Source organism: Castor canadensis, chromosome 2, assembly GCF_047511655.1.
Source record: "Castor canadensis chromosome 2, mCasCan1.hap1v2, whole genome shotgun sequence".
In the NCBI taxonomy this organism is placed as follows: Eukaryota; Metazoa; Chordata; class Mammalia; order Rodentia; family Castoridae; genus Castor; species Castor canadensis.
The window spans coordinates 7,385,488-7,412,283 of NC_133387.1; the positions used below are offsets into that span (position 1 = coordinate 7,385,488).

At 45.0% G+C, this 26,796-nt stretch overlaps 5 non-coding genes across 5 annotated transcripts; all 5 read right to left on the reverse strand.

Moving 5' to 3' along the window:
- Positions 1-486: 486 nt before the first annotated feature.
- Positions 487-558, reverse strand: Trnac-gca (transfer RNA cysteine (anticodon GCA)). Its single transcript has one exon. It is a non-coding gene; the product is annotated as a tRNA-Cys (tRNA).
- An 853-nt stretch (positions 559-1,411) lies between these two features.
- Trnac-gca (transfer RNA cysteine (anticodon GCA)) lies at positions 1,412-1,483 on the reverse strand. Its single transcript has one exon. It is a non-coding gene; the product is annotated as a tRNA-Cys (tRNA).
- Positions 1,484-9,276: 7,793 nt separating this feature from the next.
- On the reverse strand, positions 9,277-9,348 carry Trnac-gca (transfer RNA cysteine (anticodon GCA)). The gene has a single exon. It is a non-coding gene; the product is annotated as a tRNA-Cys (tRNA).
- A 10,749-nt stretch (positions 9,349-20,097) lies between these two features.
- Positions 20,098-20,169, reverse strand: Trnac-gca (transfer RNA cysteine (anticodon GCA)). The gene has a single exon. It is a non-coding gene; the product is annotated as a tRNA-Cys (tRNA).
- Positions 20,170-24,040: 3,871 nt separating this feature from the next.
- Trnac-gca (transfer RNA cysteine (anticodon GCA)) lies at positions 24,041-24,112 on the reverse strand. The gene has a single exon. It is a non-coding gene; the product is annotated as a tRNA-Cys (tRNA).
- Positions 24,113-26,796: the final 2,684 nt, after the last annotated feature.

Genomic DNA, 26,796 nt, shown 5'->3' on the forward strand with positions numbered 1-26,796 from the left:
AGACAATTGTCCCTAGGAAAGAGAAATTCTGCCTCCACAGTGTCCTGTAACACCAGTTGCCACTTAATCCCTTTCCAAGATTCCAGCCTGTGGGGCAGCCCTGCAAAAACCAGACCCGTCTACACACAACTGTGCAAGCCAATTTAACAAACTATTTCCCTGTATACACACTCACACACACACACACACACACACACACACACACACAAGTTCTCTTTTCTCAGGAAACACTAATGCAACAAGATTCACACATCTGCCACTGCTGACTTCCTCAACAAGAGAGAGGACCCTGTCTCCATCAGGATGGAGACATTGCATATGCACTGTGAACACAGCCAACCATTGAAATCATAGGGTCTCTCTGGAGCAGCAGGTGTCAAGAAGTCTTTCTCTTAACACCTGACCTATCTCTCCTCTCTCCACTGAAGGCTCACCAACGTGGTAAAAATCCTGGAAGGAAAACATCATATTCATGAGGTAAAACAAAGGGGGCACCTGGATTTGAACCAGGGACCTCTTGATCTGCAGTCAAATGCTCTACCCCTGAGCTATACCCCCTGCTGTGTAGAAGCTCTCATTAGCACTTCTTCAACCATGGTACCACACCCACTGTCTCATCGGGATGTCTCAGAAACTGTCAAGCTTTCTCCACTGAAGTCAGCACTGCTGTCTTTCTCATCCAAAGTAACTAGTCTTCTAAGCCCCATGTCCCTCTGGGTGTGGTGAGGGTCCCAACCTCTGACCTGGCCAGGAGGCCTGTCTCTGGTTTCTCCCCTAAGTCATCACATAGTGGGAATGCCAAGAGCTGCTGGTCCTGGGTCTTCAAGGAATTTCACATGCATCCCAAAGAAAGCCGCTATACTCCAGAGAGGGGATTCATCACTCAATCAATGTACAAACACTCACGGAACTTGTTGGGGGTCAGGACCTGTCATCCATGTTGAGGTCACAGAGACAGGTAAGACTGTGTCCTTGTTCTTGAAAGAGTCTGAGTCCAGATAGGAGGCTCAGCAGAGGCCTGAGTAGGAATGAGTCCTCCACCTAGGACCAGAAAGGGCTTTTTGCAAGGTGAGAAGGAAGATTTGCCAGAGGAATAGGTTGGTATCCTCAACACTGCAGACCTCCTGGAAATCTGGACTTTCTACAGCGAGTGAGTCTCACAGTCACTGCCTTGGAGGAAAGCCTGAGTCACAGCCTGACTGCCGTGACCTGATTGACCTTGCAACTGGTCCTCTGCTGTCTCCTTCCAGAGAGGAGGACACAGCAAGGACACTGTGTTCCCCTGTGCCCTGTGCTGAATCCAGAGCACAGGGGAACACAGTGCCAATGTAAGCGACACGGGCCTTTATTTGCTGCTTGTTACTGAATACCTCAGGAATTTTACTCTCTGACATCTAAAAGAAACTCTAGCAGGGGGCACCTGGATTTGAACCAGGGACCTCTTGATCTGCAGTCAAATGCTCTACCCCTGAGCTATGCCCCCACTGTTTGTCTGTCTAATAAGCACTCTAAACCTGCATGGCCATGTCCTGACTGTCCCCATCCTCAGATGTGCACTGCAGTGCTCTACATCATTTGCTTCTTCCTACTAGTCGTGAACCACTCTGCACACCTGACGGCCACCTCCACTGTGACCAGCACTTCCTCCCTAGCTCCTGGTGGGCAGGACATTGACTCATGGAAATCTGAGCCAGAACAGCGTTAGACTCACCTGGAACTGTCAACTCAAGGACTTGGCTGCTCGTCAGATGCTGGGGAGGCAAGGGGCGGGGGCAGGGCTGGGCAAAAGCAGAGCTTATTTGTTTGCACCTGAGAACTCCTAACCAGAAACTGGGTAGAGAACCTGGGATGATGTGTGTCTTAACGAGCTCTGTGGACAGTTCTGACTCAGAGAGTTTTTAGCTATTGATTTAGATGGTGCCTTTTATGTTATAGAGTTGAAAATTTCACAGTGGTTAAAAGTATTCCCAAATTTTAAAAACCTGACTATTACCCAAGTCATAACCAGAGTGCATGTTTATGCTAAAGGGTCTCTGAGCGCCAGATACCTTGGGGTAGGGGAGACCTGCCTCCTTGTCTTTACTCTCCTCCAACTTCTCTTATTTCCCTTTTACAGAATCTGCAATGTAACCAGAGAAAGGATCCAAATCATACAAAAGACTTGAAGTGGAAATAACAGAGATCTGTGGTCCCTGGAGCACAACACAGAACATCAAGTATATTCAAGGAAGAGCCAGAAAGTGACAGTCTTGAACCAGCAACTGAATGACAGGCAGGCAAACGATTTCTCCCTACATTATAGCCTTTTCCTGTTTCCAGGAAATACTGTGATCAACAATATTTGGCTGTGTTTAACCACACACAGGGATCCAGTGTGTGTTCCATGTCTCCTCACTACCAATGTCCTAGTGGGGACTGACTTGACCTCCTTTACACAGACGTAAGCTTACCCTTACCTTCCTCATGGACTCATCCAAGACCTTCTAGAAATCTTCCTTGCCAAGCACCCTGAAGCAGCTCCCCTTCAGTAGCTGTGTGGGGCCTCAGTTTGGAGGATGACTGTTGAGAGCTGGTGTCTTGCTCCCTCCTTCTACCTCCTGCTGTTTCATCTTCTCCAACACCAGGTTCTACTGCTCTCTCTCCACCTCACTGTCACCCTCTACACTTTGTGTCTTGAGGACTTGTCTTATGCTTTTCACTCTCTGATCTTCTTAAGACTCTTCTCATTTTCTATTTCTAGGTTTGAAAAGTAGACTACTTGTGAGAGAGGTCATGACCCTAAGCTCCTCCCAGTCAGCTAAGCACAGAAGGAAGAGGGAGTATCAATTGCTGGGGTTGTGACTGAAGTCATAGAGCCCCTGCCTAGCAAGTGCAGCACCACGAGTTCAAATCCCAGAACCAGAAAATAAAAGCAGCAAAGTCCAGGCAGAAAGTCTGGCTATTGGAGCAACCCTAAACTAGGCCCAGGACGTACCGAAATGAGACCAGGGGTCTCTTTCCTTGTGAGCCTTCCCCCTTGGAAACCAGACTTATGAGGCCAAGACCACGCAGGCCCCAATCTGAAGAAAGAATCATGATCCAAAGGGGCACAGCAGGAGAGCATGGTTGTGGGAAGAAGTCAATGAGGCTGAAGCCATAACCCACTGTGAATTGCAAGATGGTCAGGGTGATGACAATCTTCTTGGGACAACAATTCATTTAACTATTTTGATTAGCTAAGAAATACATTTTCAGTGTAAGTAATAAAACTACTGTGACCTTCCGTATTGTGCCTTACCCAGTGTAAGATGTGGTACGTTAGACCCTTTGTGGCTCTCAGTCTGCATGTGTCCTATAGCAGGGCACCCGGATGGTCAGGACAGTCGGGGAGGAAGAGGAAGCTAGACTTTTATTTTGAACACTAAAGTTGCAAAGACTATTCTTTTAAGGCACACATGACTTGGGAGACAGAAAGGGAAGACAGAAGGCAGGAGCAGTGGTTTGTATCTGCGATCATAGCTACTTATGAGGCTAAGTTCTGGAGGATTGTAGTCTGAGGCTATCCTAGACAGAAGTTTTTGGACCTCAGTGTCAACCAAGATAGAAAACAATGGCAACCACATGTCATCCCAGCTACACAGGAGCCTGAGTTCAAGTGGATTGTCACCCAATTAAGCCATGTGAAAAAGAGTGACCCTATCACTAATATAACCAGAGACAAGTGGCTGAAGTATAACTCAAGAGTTAGAGCCTGACTAGCAAGTGGGAAACCCTGAGTTCAAATCCAGGTATCACAAAAAAAGATGGACAGAAGGATAGAAGGTTCACAAGTTGTTGACAAAAAAAAAGGTAAAAAAAAAAAGGAAATCAAATCTCATTTTCAACCCAAGAAAAGTGAGACCAGAGTGAACAGACTTTAAAGGCCGATGGGAGAAATCACACGGGCAAAAGGACCATAGGGAGGAGTGCCCCAAAACCCCACCTAATTCTTCTTGTCCTTCCTCACAGAAGACTCAACAGAAGGGGCCCAGGAGGCAAAGGGAAGCTTTGCTACTGGCACACTCAGTGCGCAAAGCTCAGTGTGACGGGGCATGGGATGTGATCAGGGACTGGTGACTTCACCACAGGGTTACTCTGAAACAACTAGTGCTGCTTAATGAGCATGTTTCACACCGAGCTTAACACGACATGACATTGGCCATCGCGCCAGCACTAATGTGCCACTAAGATGGCTACCTGCCACCATGCCCATACCTCCACGTCACACTGCTTTGTCACAGCAGGAGCCCTTCTAGATATGGATGTCAGTGTTTGCCAGTCACCCACCACCGCAGCCCCGGCTGCTGGGTAAGGCTACACTCCATTGTGGACTGAAGACACCTCTGGAACATCAGTCATGTTTGCCACCAGAGTGTGATTTAGACTTCCATAGTGCTGTAAATACCGACACAATTTCCAGCCTGTTAGAAACATGGGATATAAGGATAGATGACTTAGGGATTTGTACCACCAAAATAAAGTTTACAGATTCTTCCTAAGTGCTGCTAATCAGAATTAATGGGAGGATCTCTATTTGTAATAAGGTCAGTCCGTAAAGCTGATGCAAAAGCATCACCTCTGACTCTGGATGCCCCTCCATCATGTAACCTTTGAGGAAAAACTAATCAAGAACTTTGAAACTACACACAGATGCTTGATAATAAGACTTTGACCTGTGCTATCCTAGAGATGTCACCAGAAAAAACTGACACAAGACCTAGAAGTGTGGTGAAACTGGGGACCACGCAGCACAATCCCAAATCCAGAAAGGGTCACTCTAGGTTTCAATAAAGCAAAGGACCAGCAGGGAACACATGGAATCAAACCGGGGACCTCTTGATCTGCAGTCAAATGATCTACCCATGAGCTACACCCCTTGGTCTGCCTAGGTATTTTCTTCAGTATATTTAAGCTCTTTTATTAGTCAGTTTTTGACATGGTAACAAATACGTTGGAGATACAATTTAAAAGGAGGAAGGATTTGTTTTTTCACAGTATCAGATGTTGCATTCCTTGGTGGCTTTGTTCCATCGCTGTTGGCTGTGGTGAGGCAGAGCATCATGGTGAAGAGGGTGTGAGGGAGCAGAACTGCTTATCTTATGACAGCCCGGAAGCAGAACGTGGACAGGAAGGTCAGGGGACAAGGCAAAGCTTTTCAGGGCACACCCCAGTGACCTACTTCCTGCAACTAGGCCCTTCTCCCAATTTCCACCACCTCCCATTAATGCCATCAATTTATGAATCCATCAACGGATTAATTCATGATGAAGTCAGAGCCCTCACGGTTCAATCACTTTCCAGATTCCCCACTTCTGATGTGTTGGAAATCAAACCTCACTTGTGTGAGCTGTTTGGGGGACATATTCAAGCCCTGTGTTACCACATGCAGTGATCACGTGGTGTACTGTAAAATTCATTTTCTTTCCTGAGGGAAACATGGGGCCCACCATAAACTGACTAGAAGAAAACCCCTCTTCTAGGCATGAGTACAATACCATCTTCCCGTTTCCCCTTCCTTTGTCTATAGTCTCTCTTCACTCTGTACACACAATCGGAGTTCCTTCAATAGACTGTGGTCTCAGCCTGTCCCCTCATTCAGTACCTGATGGGGTGTAGGGATCACAGCTGTGTAGTCAGCCACTCCCACAGTAAAGCTTCCCAACTAATCCACCCAAATTCAGCCTCATGCAGCAACAGCGTTTATTCTCCTGCTCATAGTTCTGCAGTGTGGGTGCCTCTGCAGTCCAAGTGTAGTTTGTGCTTTCCAGGTTTTCATGAGTCACTGTTTTTCCTGTCCCCAATAGTATTTTCCTGCCATTTTTTTAACTGACTCAGCTTGCTTGCCACCCACTACTTCTCTGGGAGCCATGCCATGTTTTTTGGCCTTTGTCACAGCAGGAGCCCCTTCTAGATACGTATGTCAGTGTTAGCCAGTCTTGTTCACAATAGTGATGTGTAACAAGCCATGGGAAAAACTGGTGCCACAAAAAAGCATTTGTTCTCACGCCCGTTGGTCTTTGTCTGAGTGTGGATGGAGTGGTCTAGATGGGCTCTGCTGGGTGTCTTGGCTTTGTCAACTTCAAATAATGACAGAGTAGCTCTCCACAGAAATGAATTTGGTCAGGAACAGCAGAGAAATTATTATCCAGGACACAGGTTCTGGGATGACCCAAAAGCACATCCAAGGGAGAAAAACACTAGTTTTCATAGATGAAATGAGAAAGTTACGTACATTGTGTGAAGCACTTATTCACGCATAAAGACAACGGAGATAAAGGGGTGCTGAAGAGGCAGGTGCTAGGCAGGCATCTGCACAGAATACTTATTGTGTAAATTTGCACTGGGCTTTGGGCCAGATTTTGGTGTTTAAAGAGCCCTTGCAGCAGTTTTAGTCACAGGCATGTGTGTGACAGCTCCTCCTTCATGGGTCGTGACTCCAGTTCATTAAGGTTTAGCCTAAGTGATTCCATTTTGGTTCCAACCATTTTCCTGTCTTCAAGCTGCAGATCCAGCTGGCCTTGCCTCCTCACTGCCAGATGAACTCTAGCGTGGCATATGCGTTCACTCTAGGCCCAAGTTGTAAGGGTAGCCACTTGAAAGACAATTAATTCTCCTGGTAATGGTGGACATGCCAGATAACAGCCTAAGCTTGCTATCGTTCCATTGGCCATGACAGCACATTTGCACTGTGTATGACAGTTATCAATTTATTGTCCCTCAGCTCCAAACACCCTTCCATAGCTGCTCTACCTTAATGAACTGGGTTCTTGTTTGCTCCTTCAATGAGCGAGCATGATACTGGCAGTTGGTCAGTAGGGAACGGGGGAGGAAATGTCTAGAAGAAAGTGTCCTCTCTTCCTAGTCTCCTAATGCATTTGCTTTCCTGCCCTTGCTGCTGGTTGTCAGTGGTGCACACACAGATCTGCTGCTCTGCCCAGGCACCCACCAGAGAATGAAGTCCCTTAGTGACCCCACAGTCTCAGCCAGCCCAGTGACCACCCCTGCCTACCAGCCTCAGCTTGTCCTGCCAGGAGCTTGGTTCCCATGGGAGACACTGCAGCCTCAGGCCTCACTTCCTCGTGGTTCACCTGTGCCTTGGAAAGCTTCTTACTGTCCTGGGAGCTGTGACCAGGTGTGGCTGGGACAGTCCCTTTCACCATAAGCGCTGCACTCTCACCAGCGTGGGGTTCTGGTCCAGATTTGTCCTTGCTTCAGTCCCTGACACTTAGAGGATCCTTTTGAGTTTTCTTGAGCCTCTCCTTTCATGGCATTATAGTTTTTCTACTAAACCTGTTGTGTTTAAATTACTGAGTGGTGTCTGTCTCCTGCGTAAGTATGACTGATCTATCTGGCCAATACAGAAAGAGTAGAGAGCATCTCACCAGTGTGGCAGGGTTCGAAATGTTGCCAAGCACAAGGTATGGGCACAGAGATGTGAAGTACTGGGCACAGTAGCGAATCTACCACTCACTCCTCAATGTGCCAGAGAGGGACACAGGAGAAGACAGTGTAGTCTGGGGAAATCTGAGGATGAACTGAAGCCAGTGTACTCATGAAAACATGGAGAGGACCACCGTCCTCCCAAGGCAGCTGAGGCTCACAGGAAAGTCAAGTGATGACGACTCTGGAAGAGGAGGTGTGCTGAGGGAGAGTGGAGGCACTGGAGGTGCAAGGGCCCCAAAAAAGTAAGGGAAAGGAAGGGGGAGGAGGCCTGTAAGGGATGAGTTCAGGAAAGCTGGCCACAGGAGTTAATGGAGGTATGAAGCGGGGAGTTCAAGGGAAAGGTGAGGGTCAGAAACTATCCACAGAGTAGCTGGAGGGCTGGCAGGACAGACAGAGTCCTAAGACAGGAAGGAGAAGTGGGAAGGAGGCTGACACTAGAGACATCTTCTCAAAGTCAGAAGGAGGTAGCCAGGAGGGGGACAACCAGGCCTATGCCAAAGTTCTGGGCATTCGGTAAACAGGAATAACAGAAAGCCATCTCTGAAAGGGACAGAGAAAAGCACAAGTAACAAAGGGCGGCAGCTTTAATGAAGGAACCTGTGAAACACATCACTGACGATACAAGTTTCCTTTTTTTCAGACACCGTTGTCATACACTGAGAAGTCAGAGGGCACAGAATGCTGACCCAGGGTTATCAGGATTAAAGTAAAGTGCTACTTGCTTAGACAAAGCCTCCAGTGAGACTTGGCTTGACCAGGCTCCATCTTAAATGGCTACTTCTCTACCATTCAGTGCAGAGATCAAGACTTCAAGCTGCCAAATAGCTTTATTACAAGAACCCATTTGTAACTCACCTAAAGCGTAAACTTCTGCTGTCCATGTAAATCTGAAGAGTCGTGAACTCTACTTGAGGTGGTTATGAAAAGTGTGTAGATTATGACTCATATGAAGCATAACAAAGACCATGGATTGTTCTTGAACATTGACCATGAACATGGGCCATCTGCCTGAACCCACAATGAACTCTCAGATTTTCTACCCCCAAAAGCATTTGTTCTCCAACCATGGAAAGCTATCACATTCTTTAGTTTTGAGATGGTGCTACAATTCACGGATCTCCTCTGCAGAGTTTTTCAAAGCTTGAATAAGATGTAACATTGAGTTTAATTCTTACACAAACTATGCAGAACATAGAACTTACTTACACTTTAAACTTGTTAAAATTTCATCCTTTGCAAACGCTCTTGAACTCACAAATCCAAGGACTTCCTCACTGAGCCAGAGATGCTGATGGTTGAGATGAGAAAACCAATTCCACTCCATTCCAGGGAGAAAGCCTAGCCAGGGAAAGGAAATGTTAAGACAACTAAGCAGGGCTGAGAAAGCAACTGTCCCTGGGAGATGCTGTTGCAGTGGAGTTATGTGTTCTAACCTAGCCTGTTGCCACCTAAGGAAGATGCACACATACAGACGCTACAGACACAGGCGCTGCACAGAGCTGTGATGAGGCAGCCTTGGGCTGGGAAGGCTTCCTGGAAGCTGGTTCTAGACTCATCTGTGATGTAGAAGGCGCTGGGAAGCTTTCACTGTGCCTGGGCCCCACCCAAGATGTTTGATAATTGGCCTGGGCTAAGGCCTGGGAAATGGCACTTTTATAGACTCTTTGCTGATTTTAATTTACATTTGGGATCAAGAACCACCATAATAAATACTTCCATTTGCTGTTTCCAGGGGAAAAAATGTTCACCATGATGTCTACTAAGGAAGAAGTTGAAACTGAGACATTTATTTAAAATGTTAAACCATAAGCAACTAGGGGGCACCTGGATTTGAACCAGGGACCTCTTGATCTGCAGTCAAATGCTCTACCCCTGAGCTACACCCCCTTCTATCAACCTGAGCCTTAATTAATATCTTTCACTCCAAGGCCACACCCAGACCACTAGTAACTTAAGAGTTGCCACTTCAGGATAAGAGCTCTTGGGAGATGAGTCAGGAAAACCTGTTCACTCTGTTGTCTTGGAAGAGATAGGCTTCCCTCCCAGAAGTCCATGAATAAGTGCCTCCCAGCCTTCAGCAGGGCAGCATAGATGCCAACAGCATGGAATCTGTAGCCAGGATGCCCCAGCTATCAAACCTTAGGAAGGTTGTCTCCCCTGCCTGAGCCTCAGCTGCACAGCTTATAAAATGGGGACAATGGTAATTTATGCTGGATGGATTGCTGTGTAGACAGAATGAGTTAATCTACATAAAACACTCAAAATGGGACTGGTGCACACTATGTTCTACAGACTATTTGCAGAACAATTAAAAAGCTCCCAAGGAAATCAACTGAATTCACAAGAGTAGAGAAAAAAATAACCTTGGTACCAAGCCTGTGAAGACCCCAAAATGAAATCACTAGAATAAATCATTTTTTTAATCCAATCCACCAGTTTGTGTCTTGATTGGAGAACTAAGAACATTAACATTCGAAGTTATTATTGAAATGTACATAATAACTCTTGCTTTTTTATTTGTTTTTTAGTATTTCATTCTTCCTTACTCCTCAATTACTGCTTGTCTAGTGAGATTTATTCTTTCCTGTATTTCCGTGGTTACATTTATCTTCATCTTTTGTGTATAGGATTCCTTTAAGTATCTTTTTGCAGCAGTAACTCAGTGGTCATGAATTGCTGTAGTTTTGTTTATCATGGAAGATTTTTATTTCTTCTTCAGTTATGAAGGATTTCTTTGCTGGTTATAGTAATCTAGGTTGACAGTTTCTTTCAGGGTTTGAAATACATTGTTTCATGCCTTCCTTGCTTTTAAAGTTTCTGTTGAGAAATCTCTTATTCTGATGGATTTGCCTTTGTAGGTGACTTGGTGCTCTCTCTTGTAGCTTTCAATATTCTTTCCTTATAACTGATATAGAGAGGTTCTTTTCTGCTCTTGTCTTCTGGAGTCCTAAAAGCCTCTTGTGCCTGGATGACCACCTCTTTCTCAAGATTTGGGAAGTTTTCTGCTGCTGTTTTATTGACTATCCCAGAGGTCTTTCATGTTCCATTTGTACTTTTTTAGCATTTTTTCTTTACCTTCACCTGCATGCTCTGATACATCCACTTTGTCTTCCAGCCCTGATATTCTGTCTTCAATGTTATCCAGTCTAATGGAGAGGCTTTCATCTGAGTTTTTTATTTGACTTGAGTTTATCATTTCCAGTATTTTGACTTAGAATTTCTATATCTTTATCGAATTCCTCTTTCATGCCCTGCATGTCTTTTTATTTCTTCCAGCTACTGGGTTTCTCTCTCTTTTTTTGAATTCAAGGGCTCACTTGCTAGCAGGCACTCTACCTCTGGAACCACACCCCACCCCTGCTCATCTCTTTATTTGAGTTTTCTTAGAATTCATTCAATCATTTATTCAGTTCCTCTTTAATTTCACTGATAATTCTTATAATCACATTTTAAGAATTATTTGTCTGAAGTTTCATCCACTTCACTATCATTAGTGTTTGTTACTGTGGAGTTGTTGAGTTTTGGAGGAGTCATATTACCTTGTTTTTTCATATTTCTTTTTTTTTTTTGAAGGTAAATCAACTTTATTTTATTTTTCTATTATTTTTTTATTCATTTATTCACATGTGTATACATTGTTTGGGCCATTTCTCCCCCCTGTTCCCCACCCTCATCCTCTCCTCCCCACCCCCCTTTGCTTCCAAGCAGAACCTGTTCTGCCCTTATCTCCAATTTTGTTGAAGAGAAGACATAAGCATAATAAGAAAGACAAAGCATTTTTGCTAGTTGAGTTAAGGACAGCTATACAGAGAGATTCCTAGCATTGCTTTCATGTACAAATGTGTTACAACCCAAGTTGATTCATCTCTAACTGATCTTTACACTATATTTCTTTCCGTTTTGTTGGGATTTGTGTATCTGAGGCCAAGTCACCAGTTGGAAGTTTTTTAATCACCTGTTGTCTCAGTTGAAATATCCTCAATGTTTAGGCAGGAGAATGTAGTGACCAGGCTGAGGTGCTGTTTCTCACCACTGGACTGGGACTATGACTCAGTACCCAAACATTTGCCCATATGCTCAGAACACTAGGCCTGATTCCCAGCACTGCTCTGATGGAGAAAAACTAGCTGGAGTCTCTTGTAGATAGATCAGTTGTCTACTTCTGGGCAACTGTCACTATGGAATAGTCCCTTCTTTGTCTTGAAAGCCACTGCTGGCTGAAGAGAGCCTTCCAGCCTGTGGACTGGGCAGGTTCCCACTTGCTCCATAAGCGCCCTCCCACCCCCAGTTTGTATCCTCATGAGCAACAAGTGTCCAAGCTTAGGGGTGATCCCTAAATGCATCAGAGTGTAGAAAGCAAACAGAGCACTGAGTTCTGCACTGGCAGGGGGAGAACTGAGGGACCTAGGCACTCTGTCTGCTGGTCTCAGTGCATACAGACCTGATCCAAAAGTACACCTCCCTGTGGAGAGCAGGAGACCATGGAAGTCTTATAATTCAGAGGGTCTGGACTTGGGGCCCTCAGTCCTACCTAGCAGCAAATACCCACTGGGTCATATTTCCCAAAAGTGAGTGTCAGTTTTTTCAGGCCTTGCCTAACATTTCACCTCCTTGTGTGGAAGAGGAAGCTGTGGAAGTCATGTGATTCAGAAGAGTTAAGTCCTGGGTCCTCTGAACCACCTGGCAGCAAAACACTCATCAGGATGCAGTTCTTGGAGGTGGGCCTTAGTTAGTGTTTTCAACCCTTGCCTTGCAGTTCACATCACTGAGAAGGAAGGGTGGCTATAGAAATTGTGATTCAAAGACCTGTGCTCAGGGTCCTCAGACCCACCTGGCAGCAAACACATCAAGCCAGGAGGCAGGTCTGGAGGTCGCTCACTGTGCCAGCCACAGGCTTCGTGATTTGTTTCCACTACAACCTTCAGGCGATGAGACTTGCTGCTCACCAGGAAGGGCAGGGCCTCTGACCACTGTGCCCTTCACCTCCAGAACTCCCTACTGCTTGAACGCCTCTGTGGGACAGCAGACCCTCTTCCTCTTCTCCAGCACTTCTTACGGCTGGCTCCCACCTGGATTCTGTGGCAGGATGTCCCAAGACTACTTAAACTGTGATTATTTCTTATTTCCAAGTCCCCAGATTAGCACAGTCTCAAACAATAGGCCCTCTCTCAAGATGGTGTCTTGCTATAGCTCTCAGAAATGAGGGAAGTGACAGAAAATATCCTTTTTTTTACTTAGGCTAGCCTTCCATATTGGAACAGTTACTGTCTCTCCAGATCTCCATACTGGGTTTAATGCTTGCGGGAGGTGTAGGAAATATCAGGCTAGACTTGCCAGTCTGTCACCAGGGCTTTCTCTTTGTAATTGCATCTTCAACTTCCCCTCTGCCTCCTGAGGAGCTAGGCACATGGCTTGGAACTGTTTGCTGGTTTTTTTATTTTCTTTTCTTTCAGTCATTTTTAAAATAGGATCTTCCAATTTTGCCTGGGGCCAGAATTCAACCATAATCTTCCTAAATATGCCTCCCATAGAGTCAGCATTACAGGCACACACCACCACACCTAGCCTGTTTGCTGTTTTTCGCTGTAACCTCTTTGTCTGTGCTTTTCTTCTGTCCTACACCATGAGGACAAGCATAATTTCCAGTGCTCTTCCTCTCTTTTTCTCTCCAGAATGTAGTCTCTCCCTTGTGACGATTCTTCTCATACATGAATTCCAAATAGCACATGCTGCTAAAGCACCATTTTGCCCCACCTCCTGGGCATTCACTTTTTTTTTTTTTAACCATATGTTAATTGTACAAAGTGATGTCAGTGTGATATTTCCATACATGCATATAATGTGCTTTGGTCAAACTCATACCTTTTATTACTCTTTCTTATTCTCCCTCTCCCCTTTTAAACAATTTCAATTATTTTCAATTTTCCATTTTCATACATGAGTGTAAACTACTCTGATCATACTTACCCCCTCACCCTCTCCTTTCACCCGCTGCCCTCCCACTGATTTCCATGCCCCAAACAGTCTTCATTTTACATTGCTGTCATTCAGTTTTAAGTTCTAGAGTCTGCATTGTGAGAGAACACATGCAATATTTGTCTTCCTCAGTTTAGGTTATTTCACTTAACATGGTAATCTCTAGTTCTCTACATTTTCCTCCAAAGGACATAATTTCATTCTTTATGGTTGAAGTGTTTATAAACACTTCACTTTATTTATTCATCCATTGGATGATGGATACTGGGCTGATTCAATAGTTTTGCTACTATGAATAGTGCTACTATAAACATGGATGTGCAGATAGCTCCATGGCATGCTGATCTACATTCCTTCAGGCATATGCCCAGGAGTGGATAGCAGAATTATATGGTAGTTCTTTTTTTAGTTTTGTGAGGAACCTTCACCCTGGTTTCCATAGTAGCTGCACTTATTTACATTCTCACCCATATTGTATAATTGTGTTGTGTCCTCACTAGCATTTATTGTTTGTTTTCCTGATGAGAGCCATTCTGATGGGGGCGAGATGGAATCTCAATGTTTTTTGATTTTCATTTCCCTTATGACTAAGGATGTTAGACATTTCTTCATGTATTTATTAGTCTTTTATACTTTGCCTCTAGAGGACTGTCTGTTCTACTCATTTGCCCATTTATTAATTGGATATTGGTTATATTTGTGTTTAATTTTTGGAGTATTTTACATATACTGGATATACTGGACATTAATCCTTTACCCGATAAATAGCTGGAAAAGATTTTTTCCTATTCTATAAGCTCTTTCTTGGTTCTGATAATTGTTTTGTTTGATTACACAAGTTTTTTTAATTTTACATAATCTCATTTATCAATTATTGTTCTTATTGCCTGAGCTCTTGAGGTTCTAGTCAAAGAGGCATTTTACCTATGCCTGTATCTTCTAGAGTTTTCCCTAGGTTTTCTGATAGCAGCTTCACATTTTAGGTAAGCTGATGATTTTTATACAGAGTAAGAGATAGGTATCAGTCTTCTATGTGTTTTCCCAACATCATTTGTTGAAGAGACTAACTTTTCTTGAACATAGTTTTTTGGGACCTTTGTCAAAAATCAGATGGTTGTAGCCAAGTAAGCTAAACGTTTTGCTTAAGGTTTTCTATCTTATTTGTCCTGCAGATTCTGGTTTCTTTTTATCTCCATTGTATTTCTGTTTGTTTGTTTTTTGAGACTATAGGAAGAGACTTTCACAGTTTAGAAGTGAGTTCTAATACCCCCTGAATGCAACTGGTAAAAACTCACAGTGTCTACTGAGCTCATGAATTCCTCTGCAGAGATCAGCAGACAGAAGCTACAAAGATGTACACAGGGAACCAATAACCTTGTCCACTCCTGAGAGTAACCTAGACTCCCTGAGCCAGGATCTAAATGGAGTAAAAATGTTGAGAGCTGCAGAATAAAATCCTTAGCACTTTCTCTGTGTTGACCTATGTGGGGCAGGTGTATCTGAGACACAACCTCTTCAGTGCCCAGAGAAGGTAGACTTTGGAGAGCAGCAGTCCCAGATCACATCTCGTCACAGGTGGTCTGACTTATGTGCTCAGGTCACAGGCTCATCAATAATCTATTTTCCTCCCATATTTCTGTCCTCTTGCTCAGCATTCCCAGAAATATTTCTCTTCAGCTCTGGCCCCTGCTCTTCCGTCTCCAGAAAAACACTCCCTCCTCCTTTCCCAAGCAAACTCTTCCTTTGTGCTCTTGCCCCAAAAAGCTGAATCAATTCAGTTCTTGACCTTGTTCCTCCCTAGGTAAGAGCGTGCTGAAGTCTCTATCCTCAGGTTAGGGTTCCCACTTTCCTGTGGCTACAGCTGCATTTCCCTCTGGGGACAGGGTGTTTTCATTATCCAACACGTTTTTCTCAATTTGTCCTCATCCTGTGCATCTGATCAGTCACTGAGTGCTATATTTTGCATGGTGGAAATTTCTTGGAATTCCATTCTCCTCTGCACTCCTTTCCACACTCTGTGTGCATATGGGGCAAGTTATTTAACTGTGTGGCTCCAGTTTCTTCATAATAAGCAGGACTCTGCTTCATGTGGCAAAGATGCTAACTCATGGTCAATGTATTAGCACATTGTAGGGCTCAAAAAATCATGCCTGTACCTTGTCCTTCTTGTTTGGCACACTGCAAGCCATTCTCTGCAATGTCTCCTGAGGGCTCTCCGGAACTGCTTGTTTCCACACATGGTGCAGGATGCACTGTGGCCCATAGAAGGAAGTCCATATTCCAAAACACACCTTGCAAAGACCCTCTGCAGACCCACCATCCACCAACGAGCCTGAGGCCAAGTCCCACTCCCTCTACCCTCTACCCTCCGCTCTGTACACTCACCACGCACAGGTGCCTCCGACTCACTTCAGATGCACACACACCTTTGGACCCAGCCAGCACTCCATAACAGTCTTCATTTCTTTGCTGAGTCTGTCTGGCCGGCCCCTCCTGCACACTGTTGTGCTCTCAACTTTATGACCCAGGTGACCCTCACCATTTCTGCCTGGCTGTTGCCAGCTTCACTCCCATAGAAATGCTCTCTCTGTGCTCTGCTCTTTTCTATCACATTCAATGTAATTTAATGTGCCAATCAGTCTTCCTCACTAGATTGAGAGCTTCTAAAAAAAAGGACAAGGGACAAAGTGTCATGAACAGATCTCCCTCATTTCTGAATACTTTCCACCCCAAATCCTGCCTTCCACTCAGTGCAATGATATTTGAGGAATTTAATTGTGGATTGACTAGCTGACTGCATGCAGGTCAGTAGCTGTCTGGGTATTGTTCTCACCCACAGAGAGATGAGGGAGAAAGGCAGTAGGGCAGCAGGCAGAGGACTCTTGAGGCTATGACAGAGGGAGGATGCAGCAGGAAGAGCAATTAGTTTTTAGTGGGCGAGGGGGCCTAATAGGTGCACCTCAGCCTGCTTCCTCAGGAAGGTGAAATCACAGTGTGGGTTCAACATTGAAAAGGTTCTGGTTAGGAAAAAATGTTTATTTGCTTGCTGGCTGACACAGTATGAAGCAGCTTGCATCTAGGCATTACAAGAGGACTGGATCAAACCTCCATGCCCAATGCTTATCTTCATTTTCTTCATTAAAATATTGTTAAACACCATGGCCCCTGATCCAGGTTAAGGGGTAAGAGAGATGGAAATCACAAGCTTCTGGACTGAGGCCAGGCTTCAGCTCTGGCTCCTTGTCTAAGTCAAAGTCCCATGGCCTTCACAGTGTCAGGCCACCTTTTCCAGGGGGCTCATCTCTCTCCCTGGGGGCAGTGGATCTGTTTGACACTGGGCTTTTATTTCTATGCCCTATTGCACCACAGAGACCTGCAGGAAGCAGTGAGTGACTTAGTCTTGGAAATGAGAGAAAGAGTATCAAAAGAGGAAAGGCAGAAGAAAGAGAAACACTGGGACTGCATTTCAAGCTGAGTGGGAGGTGTGTGGGGCCAGGAGACGGAACCTTCTGCCTGCATGAGGGAAGCCAAGACTCTGAGCAGCACAGCATCCAGTCCACGTCCTCTCATCTTGTACACTGGCTTCTCTACTTCTCTACTTGCGTGCTGTGTCCTAAGAATGGAGGTAACAGTGCAAAGTTCTGTTTCTGCACACTCCAGCACTGTCATATCTTGAGTCTTTGCAGAGCTATTCTTGCTGCCTGAAATGCCCCAGCCATTTGTAACCAAGGGAGACTCTAGGGGCAGCTTCTGACTGTGTCCCTGCTCCTCAAAACATGCAACAATTCGGCTTTCACCAATAAAACCACAGCACTGGGCATCCATGACCACCAGGAATCAAGGCAAACAAAAAGGATTCAGGTATAAGACACAATGCTCAACCAGGATCCTCTTTCCCTAATGTTTAAAGAAGGCTGCAAAGCGTGCTCTGTGTTTTCAGTGGCCTTTGAGTCCATGGGCAGAAATGATGTTGACTCAAACTGTATGAGTTTAATATAAATTTAGGGCTTTTTATTACATAAATTGCGCTTTGTAGGAAAAGTTCCTGCTACAGTTTAATTTTAAATGTTCCTCCAAAACCCATGAATAAATACTTGGTCTCTAGGGTGGTGCTGATGGGAGGTGGTGGCTGGCCCTAGTAAAGGGTCTTCAGGTCTTTGAGGATTCCCCTCAATGGGTATATCTGGGCCCTGGCACCCCCTCGTCACCTCACTGTCTTTCTCTTTCTGGCCAGATAGTGATCACCTTTCTCCACCATTTGCTCCTGCCATGATGGGTTGCCTAACTATAGGCCCAAAGCAGCAGGGACAACACACCATAGACTAGAACCTCCAAAACTGTGAGACAAAATAAACCATCTCCACATAAGTCAATCATCTCAGGTATTTGTTATAGAAATGGAAGCCACTAACACTTTTTTGGAGACTCAGGATGAGCAATTCAAGTAGTGTAAGATGACCTGTGAACTCTCTTCCTAGTCGGGAATCAGCTTATACGTTAGCAGAACTCCTCTGTCATGGGAAAAGGAGAACACACATCTCCTAATGAGGCCTGGTTACATTTTTGTTTTGGATTCATTAATGGTACAAGGGAGATTCATGTGGAAATTCCATATAGTTTGAGCTAAATCACCTTCTCTATTATTCTCTTAATCCTCTCCCTCCCAGGCCTGGTATTATAAAAGTCTCCAGTGTTGGTGTCTTATGTCTGCTGGAAAAATAAGACAACATTTAAAAAAAAGACAAAAACCTTTAGCTTTAGCAGAACTGCCGTAACAGCTACTTCAATGGTGAGACCTACCACCCATTCACTTATAGAGGGTAGACTTTTAAAGCTAACAGCAATATCAGATATTGGGGTACTCAACATTGTTGTAGATGGTTTAAATCACACAACAAAACCTATTTAATGGTACTATTGTCATCTCCCATTTTACAGTTGTGGAAACTGAGATGCAACAGAAGTCAGAACTTACCAGAGGAGACACTCAACTCATTTAGCTCGCCAAGCGTGCTGGGGACTATACCTCTTAGAATGATAATCCAACACCCCATGAGAACTTTTGACTTCTTCCTATTGCTGCTAGATATATGCAGGAAACGCGTTCCCAACTCAGCAGGCACACTGCCAGCACCTTTTCAGTAGATGACATCTAGTGAGTCAATGACTGTAACTCAACATTAATTCTTCTGACATCCTCAGCCTCCTTCAGGTCTGCACTCTGAGCTGTGCTTGTTCTCCTTAGCACAGCCTCACCTTCTGTCCACCAACTGCAGCCTCTCACTTGGGAATGTGGAAATTAAGAAACGGCTCGTCACTCAGTGGCCAGCTCTGCAGCGCACCAAGCACAATTGCTCCTTGCCTGGGAGCATGGCATGAACGTGGGATGTACAGAGGCGAAAGCAGGCAGGGTGTGGAGAGGAGGGAAAAGGCACTCCACGCAACAACTTCTGGGTTTCACCACGTGTCCAATGTGGGACGTGAGGTGGAGAGTTCCAAGTGAAGATGGGCTTTGGGCCTTTGGGTGATACTGGTTGGAGGATGAAATCCCTGTTTTAAAGGGACATCAATGTAGATAGAACTTTGATAAGCAGACCTGAGAAAGAGGCTCTTGGGTTTTTCTTGTACTCCTGATTAATGGAGACCTCTAATTTCATTGATCCTCCAGCTAAGATGCAGGTGGTAAATTAGCTAGCAAAACTTCATGAAAAGGGAGCACCGGGATTTGAACCAGGTACCTTGGATATGCATTCAAATATACCCGGTGTGGTCTGAATGTGACTAGTTAATTCCTTTCATCTGTGTGGAACACTCATCTCTGCAAGCTTAAATTATAGCTCAGGAACAGCTTTCTAGAAGCTGCCAGACTTGACTCACGTGACACCTTCCCTCAGCTCTACATCTATTCAGGTTTATCCTTGAGTGGAATCATGACCCGGAGAAGAGACGCTGGCTGCAGATCCGCCAGCCCATTGCCCATTGTCATTCCAGTTTAGCACACAAATTTGCCTACCGTGTTCTCTCTGGGCTCCAGCCTGCACACTTCACCTTCAATGAAGGAAGAATGGCTGTCATTCCAAAGCTCCCACTGAGATCCTGTACTTGGAATCCCTCTTTCCTGTCTGGTAGAGCAGCCAAGACACGCTCTTGGTCTTCAAGGTTGAAGCCAGTGTGCAGTGAGGCTCTGTCACAGGAGAAAGTTGATGCAGAGGTAAACACCCACCCTACACAGACAGCTAGGAGGCTGAGATTTGTCCCCTTGGGTCAGACCACCACTTCAGTGCACCTACCTGCTAAGCTAAGAAGGAAGGAGACAGAAATGGTTTAGGGATAGGTGTTATTGTCTGCTCCTGGGAAGCCTACTGTGTCTGTAGCTGTCTTGTCTGCCCTGGAAAAGGCCAGAAGAATTGTGCATCACAAACCTTGCCTTCCCAGGGAGAATCCAATAGAGATGGGGACATAGGGAGGAGGAGGGGAGCCAGACACCAAGCATATGGAAGACAGCCAGAGTGTGTGGGAAGAGAGGGAGGCAGTTATCTATGTACGTGGCAGTTGTGCAAGGCTGAACTGTAGCTTCCAGCTCTAGGGATCGCAGTTGGAACAGATGAAAGACAAGTAGGAAAGAATATGAACAATATCTCCTGTGAGAAAAAAAAAATGAGGGGGCACCTGGATTTGAACCAGGGACCTCTTGATCTGCAGTCAAATGCTCTACCCCTGAGCTATACCCCCACCTGCTTATAGCTGTCTAATAAGCACTCTAAACCTGCATGGCCACACCTGGCTGTCACCAACCTGAGATGTGTGCTTGCTGTGCTCTGTCATCATGTGCTTCCTCCTCCTAGGCCCAGCCCTGAGCCACTCTGCATACCTGACTGCCACCTGCACTGGGACCAGCACCTTCCTCCCTAGTTCCTGGTGAGGCAGGGCATTCAGCCATGGAGCTCTGCAGCCAAACATCCTTCAGACTCACCTGGAGGAGTCGGACTCACGGACCTGGCTGCTCAACAGATGCTTGGGAGGTGGGGTGGGGGGTGGGGACAGGACTGGCCAAAAACAGAAGTTGTTCATTCCCAGATGAGAACTCCGTAACCTGTGTCTCTGGGCAGGGGACTGGGAATGACATGTGCCTCTCACAAGTTCTGTCTGACTCATAGACAGTTTGGAGCTATAGATTTCATATGTGCCTTGTCCTAGCAGAGATCTGAAAAAAAAAGACTGATTAAATCATGTCCAAGCAAAACACACATTTAATGGCCAAATCTATGATGAAAGATCTCATCACACCAAGCGCTCTGGGATGGGGAGGACCCGTCTCCCTGGTCTCTTTTTCCCGCTAATTCTGCATTTGCACAATGGCTCATTGTATCAGCCAGAGGAAGACACTGGAGGAATATCAAACCCACAGAAGTGTTGAAGTGGGAACCAGAGATTTCTAGGATCCCTGGAACAAGATGGAGGACAGTGTGGACATGTCAGTGTGGAAGGATGGAGCGTGCACTGTGCTTTCTCCTCCCTTCTGGTGCTCTAGCGGGAACTGACGGGCCCATGTGGCCTGGGACCCGGTGAACAGGCAGCGTTGAATGGCTCTGCTGCTTTATCCCTGACAGCCTGGGCTCCCAGATACTCACTCCCGATGGGTCAGCTATATTTCTCCATTCCTCAGTCCCAAGTAGGGCAGAAAAGCAGGCCCCCATTCACCCCGTATTCCTCAGTGCCCTCTAATTGCAGCCTGTGATAATGGTTACACCAGCCTCCACACATTGCTTCAGAAACACCTACTGGTCTTTCCACTGAAACAGGTATGTCTGTCCTGTCTCTCTGTCAGAGAGCTCCTAATACCTTAAAAAAAAAATAAAGGACAAGAAAAAGTTGTTGCAGGCTTTTTTTAGTAGTACACACATGTAACTCCAGTACTTGGACCCCGAGGCAGACAATTGCGATTGCAAAGCCAGCTCAGTCAGATTAAAGACCATGTTTCAAAAATTTGTTGGACACTCAGGCTCCTGAATCATTTGGGTTCCAACCCTCAGAGTCAGGCACTCAGGCTGGTCACAGTGGTGAGGGGGCTGATGGATGACGCCAGAGCTCTGCCAAGCCTGGGATGAATTCCCAACTGCCTCTGCATCCTTCACCTCTGTAATTTCCAAAGAGGTCATTGGAAAATCTGGGCTTTACATTGTTGAGCATCTCACCCTGATTCATAGGGTGTTTTTACTTCCCAGGCAATCTTTATCCTTTTTGGCAAGTTGTTTGTGCCTTTGTCAATACAGCTCTCTCAAAAAATGTGTGGGTTTCCTATAGATTTTATTTTCCTTTCCAAATACACAATCATCATTCCTTTTGACATTACTTCCCACCTAGCTCAATTATGGGTATTTGGGTCATCACATTTATTGGGGACGACATCCTTAATGTTTTTAGGGGGACATTTTTCATCTGACAGAAGAAATTTCACCCGCTTTGATTATTTTAGTGGTCTTATTAAAGGGCATTCCAGACACATCATTGATTTGGTCTTTCTCTGTAGCCATGACTTACTGGAAGGCTCTGGAATTTCTCTTTTTCTAAAGTAATGTGGTGAAGCCTCCCCTTGGTTGTGGAGAGACCATTCTTGTTTTTCCAACTATGCAATTTCTGGGCTGTCCAGATTGCCTCTGAATTCTGTTCACAGATCAGTCTGTTCTAATTGACCCGAACATTTCTTGTAGCACCTGGTCAAAAGCAGCCTGTCACAAACAGCTCTTGCAGTCAACACTTTGACCTAAAGATCCATGGCTCTCAAAACTTTGAATATGTTTCCTGCCTTTATTTCATCGTGAACCAATGTTTTTCCTGCCCTCAATACAACTTTCCTTGCCATTTTCCAACAGTGAGCATCCTGGAGGTTCTGTCACTTGGAATGATAACCAGACACCCCATGGGAACTGTGAGGCCTTCTTAAAGCTGCCCGGCATACGTAAGGAACAAGTTGTCTTCCCAACTCAGAGCAGGGCACACTGCTGCAGGCACCTCCTCCGATGATGACATTTAGTGAGTAAATTCCTGTACCTCTCTTGTCATCATCAGCATCCTTTCAGTGTTCACCTCCAGGTTAATCTCCTCCTTGTTAGCACAGCCTCAGCTCCTGACCTTCAGCCTTGCCATCCAACATGGAACCTGGATCAGAAATGCAGCTCTTCAAGGGAGGTATGAGGATAGAAAAAAATTAAAGAAAAAAAGAAAAGAAAAGAAATGCAGCTCTTCACTCAGTGGCCAGCTGTGCCCCACATCAAGTGCCATTTCTACTGGGAAAAAGGTGTGGTGTGCAGTAGCAAAAGCAAGAAGGAAAGGCAGGGGGTGGGAAGGGCTTGTCACAGGACAGCTCCTGGGCCTACTGTGTGCCACTAATAAGATGGGAGATTTCAGGACAAGGCAATCTTTGGATCCTTGTCTGATTCAGAAGGCAAGTGGTACAGATAAAATGAATATCCACAGGGACCCATGTCACCCAATGTTGAGAAAGCCCTAAACTGCTTCTAGAAATCCCACCTAAGGAGACCACCTAACTTTATCCAGGACCTAGCTAAGATGTATGTGATTAGGTTAGCTACCAAAATTTCATATAGTTAAGAGAGCATCTGGATTTGAACCAGGGACCTCTTTAATCTGTAATCAAATGCTCTACTCCTGAGCTATAGCCCCTGGGATACCTAGTTAATCCTTTTCATCTGAGTGCTAACACTCAGCTCTGCAAAGTTAAATTACAACTCAGGAACAACTTTCTAGAAGCTGCCAGACTTGACTGGCAAGACACCTTCCCTTAGCTCTACATTCTTTCAAGCCTGCCCTTGAGTGTGATCACTGCCCAAATAAAAGCAGAGACGCTGGCTGCAGATCCTCCGGCCCATTTCCCATTGCCGTTGTGGTTTAGACCATGAATTTGCCAACTGTCTTCTCTCTGGGCTCCAGCCCACACCTCTTCTCCTTCATTGAAGACAGAATGGTTGTCATTCAGAAGTTGTCACAGAGCTCCCATAGCTGGCATTCACAGAAACAAAAGTGCAGGATCCTTCTTTCCCTTGATGGAGCAGTCAAGCCAGGTTTTTTGCCTTTGAGGTTGAATCCAGTGTGCAATGGCCTCTGTCACAGGAGAAAGCCATTCATGGAGGGAAATGTGCACTCTACACACACAACCCAGATGCTGAGATTTGTTTCCCTATGTCTGGCCACCACTGAAGTGCACCAAACTGGTGTGGCAGGAAGGAGGGAAAGAGAGATGATTTAGGGTTAGCTGGTACTGTCTGCTCCTGGGAGTCTGCTGTGTCTATAGCTGTATGGTCTGCCCTAGAAAACCCCAGAAAAAATTTGCATCACCACCCCTGCCTTCTCTTGAATAACCCAGTACAGTTGGAGACATTAGATATAGGCAGGGGAAGGGGACCCAGATAACAAGAATATGGAAGACACACGGAGTGCAGGAAGAAAGGGGAGGTGGTTATTCATTTATATGGCTGCTGTACAAGGCTGACCTGTAGCTTCTACAGCTAAGGATCATGATTGGAGTGGATGAATGAAAAGTAAAGAGATTATCTTAGCTTTTATGAATAAAAAGAAACATGAAAGGGGGCACCTGGATTTGAACCAGGGACCTCTTGATCTGCAGTCAAATGCTCTACCCCTGAGCTATACCCCCCTTTCCTGTTCTGGGTGTCTAATAAGCGCCTTTCACCTTCACAGTCACACCCAGCATTCCTATCACATCTTGGCAGTTCCTGCTCATCTCTAGAGAGTCAATAAGACCATCACTGGTTCCTCCATGCATACTCCCTGGAAAGATCATTCTTTAGTCGGTAGGGCCCCCACTCTGCCCCTGTTCACATGTCTGCACATTCCCCCTTTCCTTAGCCTCTAGCTGGGAGGAGCACTGGCACATACTGGAAGGGCCTTTGTCATTTACATGTCTGATGGCTCCTGTTCTCCACAACAACACGTCAATTCGAGGAGACCCTGCAGCTGCTTTTGAGAAGCATGCAGTTCCTGCATCTGAAGCCATCTCTGCAGCCTGTGGATCTGGGCATTAGACCCTAAGAGTGGTGGGTGGGGAACACGGTAAGTTTCCTAGACCCTGACTGGGATCATGGAGGAGTTCTGAGAAGAGTCATGAAGACAAGAAAGAATGAGGACACACAGGACCCCTGGATTTGGGCCAGGGCACACTGCACACACCAGAAAGCACTATCTTCACGGTCACCTCTATCTCTGCTACATGAATGTTTCAATGTTGCACATACTCTTCTTGCAAATTATCATGCACAATTGTTTTTCAAGTATTATTTTTAAAGCTTATAATTAAAAATAAACAAATTTTTGGGAGGATTCCAAGATGGCAGCTAGAGGGAGGAAGCAGAAAGCGTGCCTCCTATAGCGAAATCTTGGAGAGACACTGGAGACACACCTTGCAGGCAAAGTCACCGAGAAGAGGCAAAACTTTGACCCCTCCACACTCCAGCTTCTGCAGAGAATCTCCACTTCATGTTAAACAGAGAAACCAGGAGGGCCCCCGGGCCGCCAGATGCCCACGCCCAGATGGCTTGGGAAGACTTGGACTAATTTTGTTCTACTTTATGTTTCCCCTTTGATGAGACATCTACAGAACAACATCTGAGGCACCGTCTCCAGGATTGGAGGCTGAGAGACAGACACCAAAATTATTAAGACTGAAACTTCATTGCATTGGAACTTGGAGTTTTTTTTTAGTTTTTATTTTGTTTTATTTTATTTTATTTATATATATATTTTTTTTTCTTTCATTTACTTATTTTTATTTTTATTCTTATCTTTATTCTTTTTATTTTTTATTTTCAATCCTCTCTTTGTCTCTCTAATGCCTTTTCAGTTTACGATTGATTAGTACACTGTCTCTCCCTGTTTATATCTTTGAAATTTTTTGGTTTGTCTCTTTGTTTTGTTTGTTTTTCTACTTGATTATTTGTTTTTCCCTTTTCCTTTAACTTCTTTGCTTTCCATCCCCTCTCACCCTTCCATTCTAAATATCACTAGTGCTATTATTATAAGCCAGAAAATACTTAATTGCACACAGTACAGGGACAATAACAACACTAAGGGCAATGACAGAAAGACAGAAAAAACAGGGAAACCAGTTTCCCCTAAGCAAAAAATTAGTACAGGAACCAGAGGGAAATGAAGAAAACAGATACTCCGATCCAGACATATGAATAATAAAACAATAAAAATTTTAAAAAAAGAAAAGAAAAATAAACAAATTTTTAATATCCCTCCTGTTACCAGGGATAACTATACTCCATAGTTTTGCCTTTATGACTTTATTTTTTTCTTTTATTATTCATATGTACATACAAGGCTTGGGTCATTTCTCCCCCCTGCCCCCACCCCCTCCCTTACCACCCACTCCACCCCCTACCTCTCCCCCCCACCCCCTCAATACCCAGCAGAAACTATTTTGCTCTTATTTCTAATTTTGTTGTAGAGAGAGTATAAGCAATAGTAGGAAGGAACAAGGGTTTTTGCTGGTTGAGATAAGGATAGCTATACAGGGAGTTGACTCACATTGATTTCCTGTGCGTGGGTGTTACCTTCTAGGTTAATTCTTTCTGATCTCACCTTTTCTCTAGTTCCTGGTCCCCTTTTCCTATTGGCCTCAGTTGCTTTTAAGGTATCTGCTTTAGTTTCTCTGTGTTAAGGGCAACAAATAGCAGCTAGTTTTTTAGGTGTCTTACCTATCCTCACCGCTCCCTTTGTGTGCTCTCGCTTTTATCATGTGCTCAAAGTCCAATCCCATTGTTGTGTTTGCCCTTGATCTAATGTCCACATATGAGGGAGAACATATGATTTTTGCTCTTTTGGGCAAGGCTAACCTCACTCAGAATGATGTCCTCCAATTCAATCCATTTACCAGCAAATGATAACATTTCGTTCTTCTTCATGGCTGCATAAAATTCCATTGTGTATAGATACCACATTTTCTTAATCCATTCGTCAGTGGTGGGGCATCTTGGCTGTTTCCATAACTTGGCTATTGTGAATAGTGCTGCAATAAACATGGGTGTACAAGTGCCTCTGGAGTGAGCGTGTCACATTCTTTTGGGTATATCCCCAAGAGTGGTATTGCTGGATCAAATGGTAGATCGATGTCTAGCTTTTTAAGTAGCCTCCAAATTTTTTTCCAGAGTGGTTGTACTAGTCTACATTCCCACCAACAGTGTAAGAGGGTTCCTTTTTCCCCTCATCCTCGCCAACACCTATTGTTGGTGGTGTTGCTGATGGCTATTCTAACAGGGGTGACATGGAATCTTAGCATGGTTTTAATTTGCATTTCCTTTATTGCTAGAGATGGTG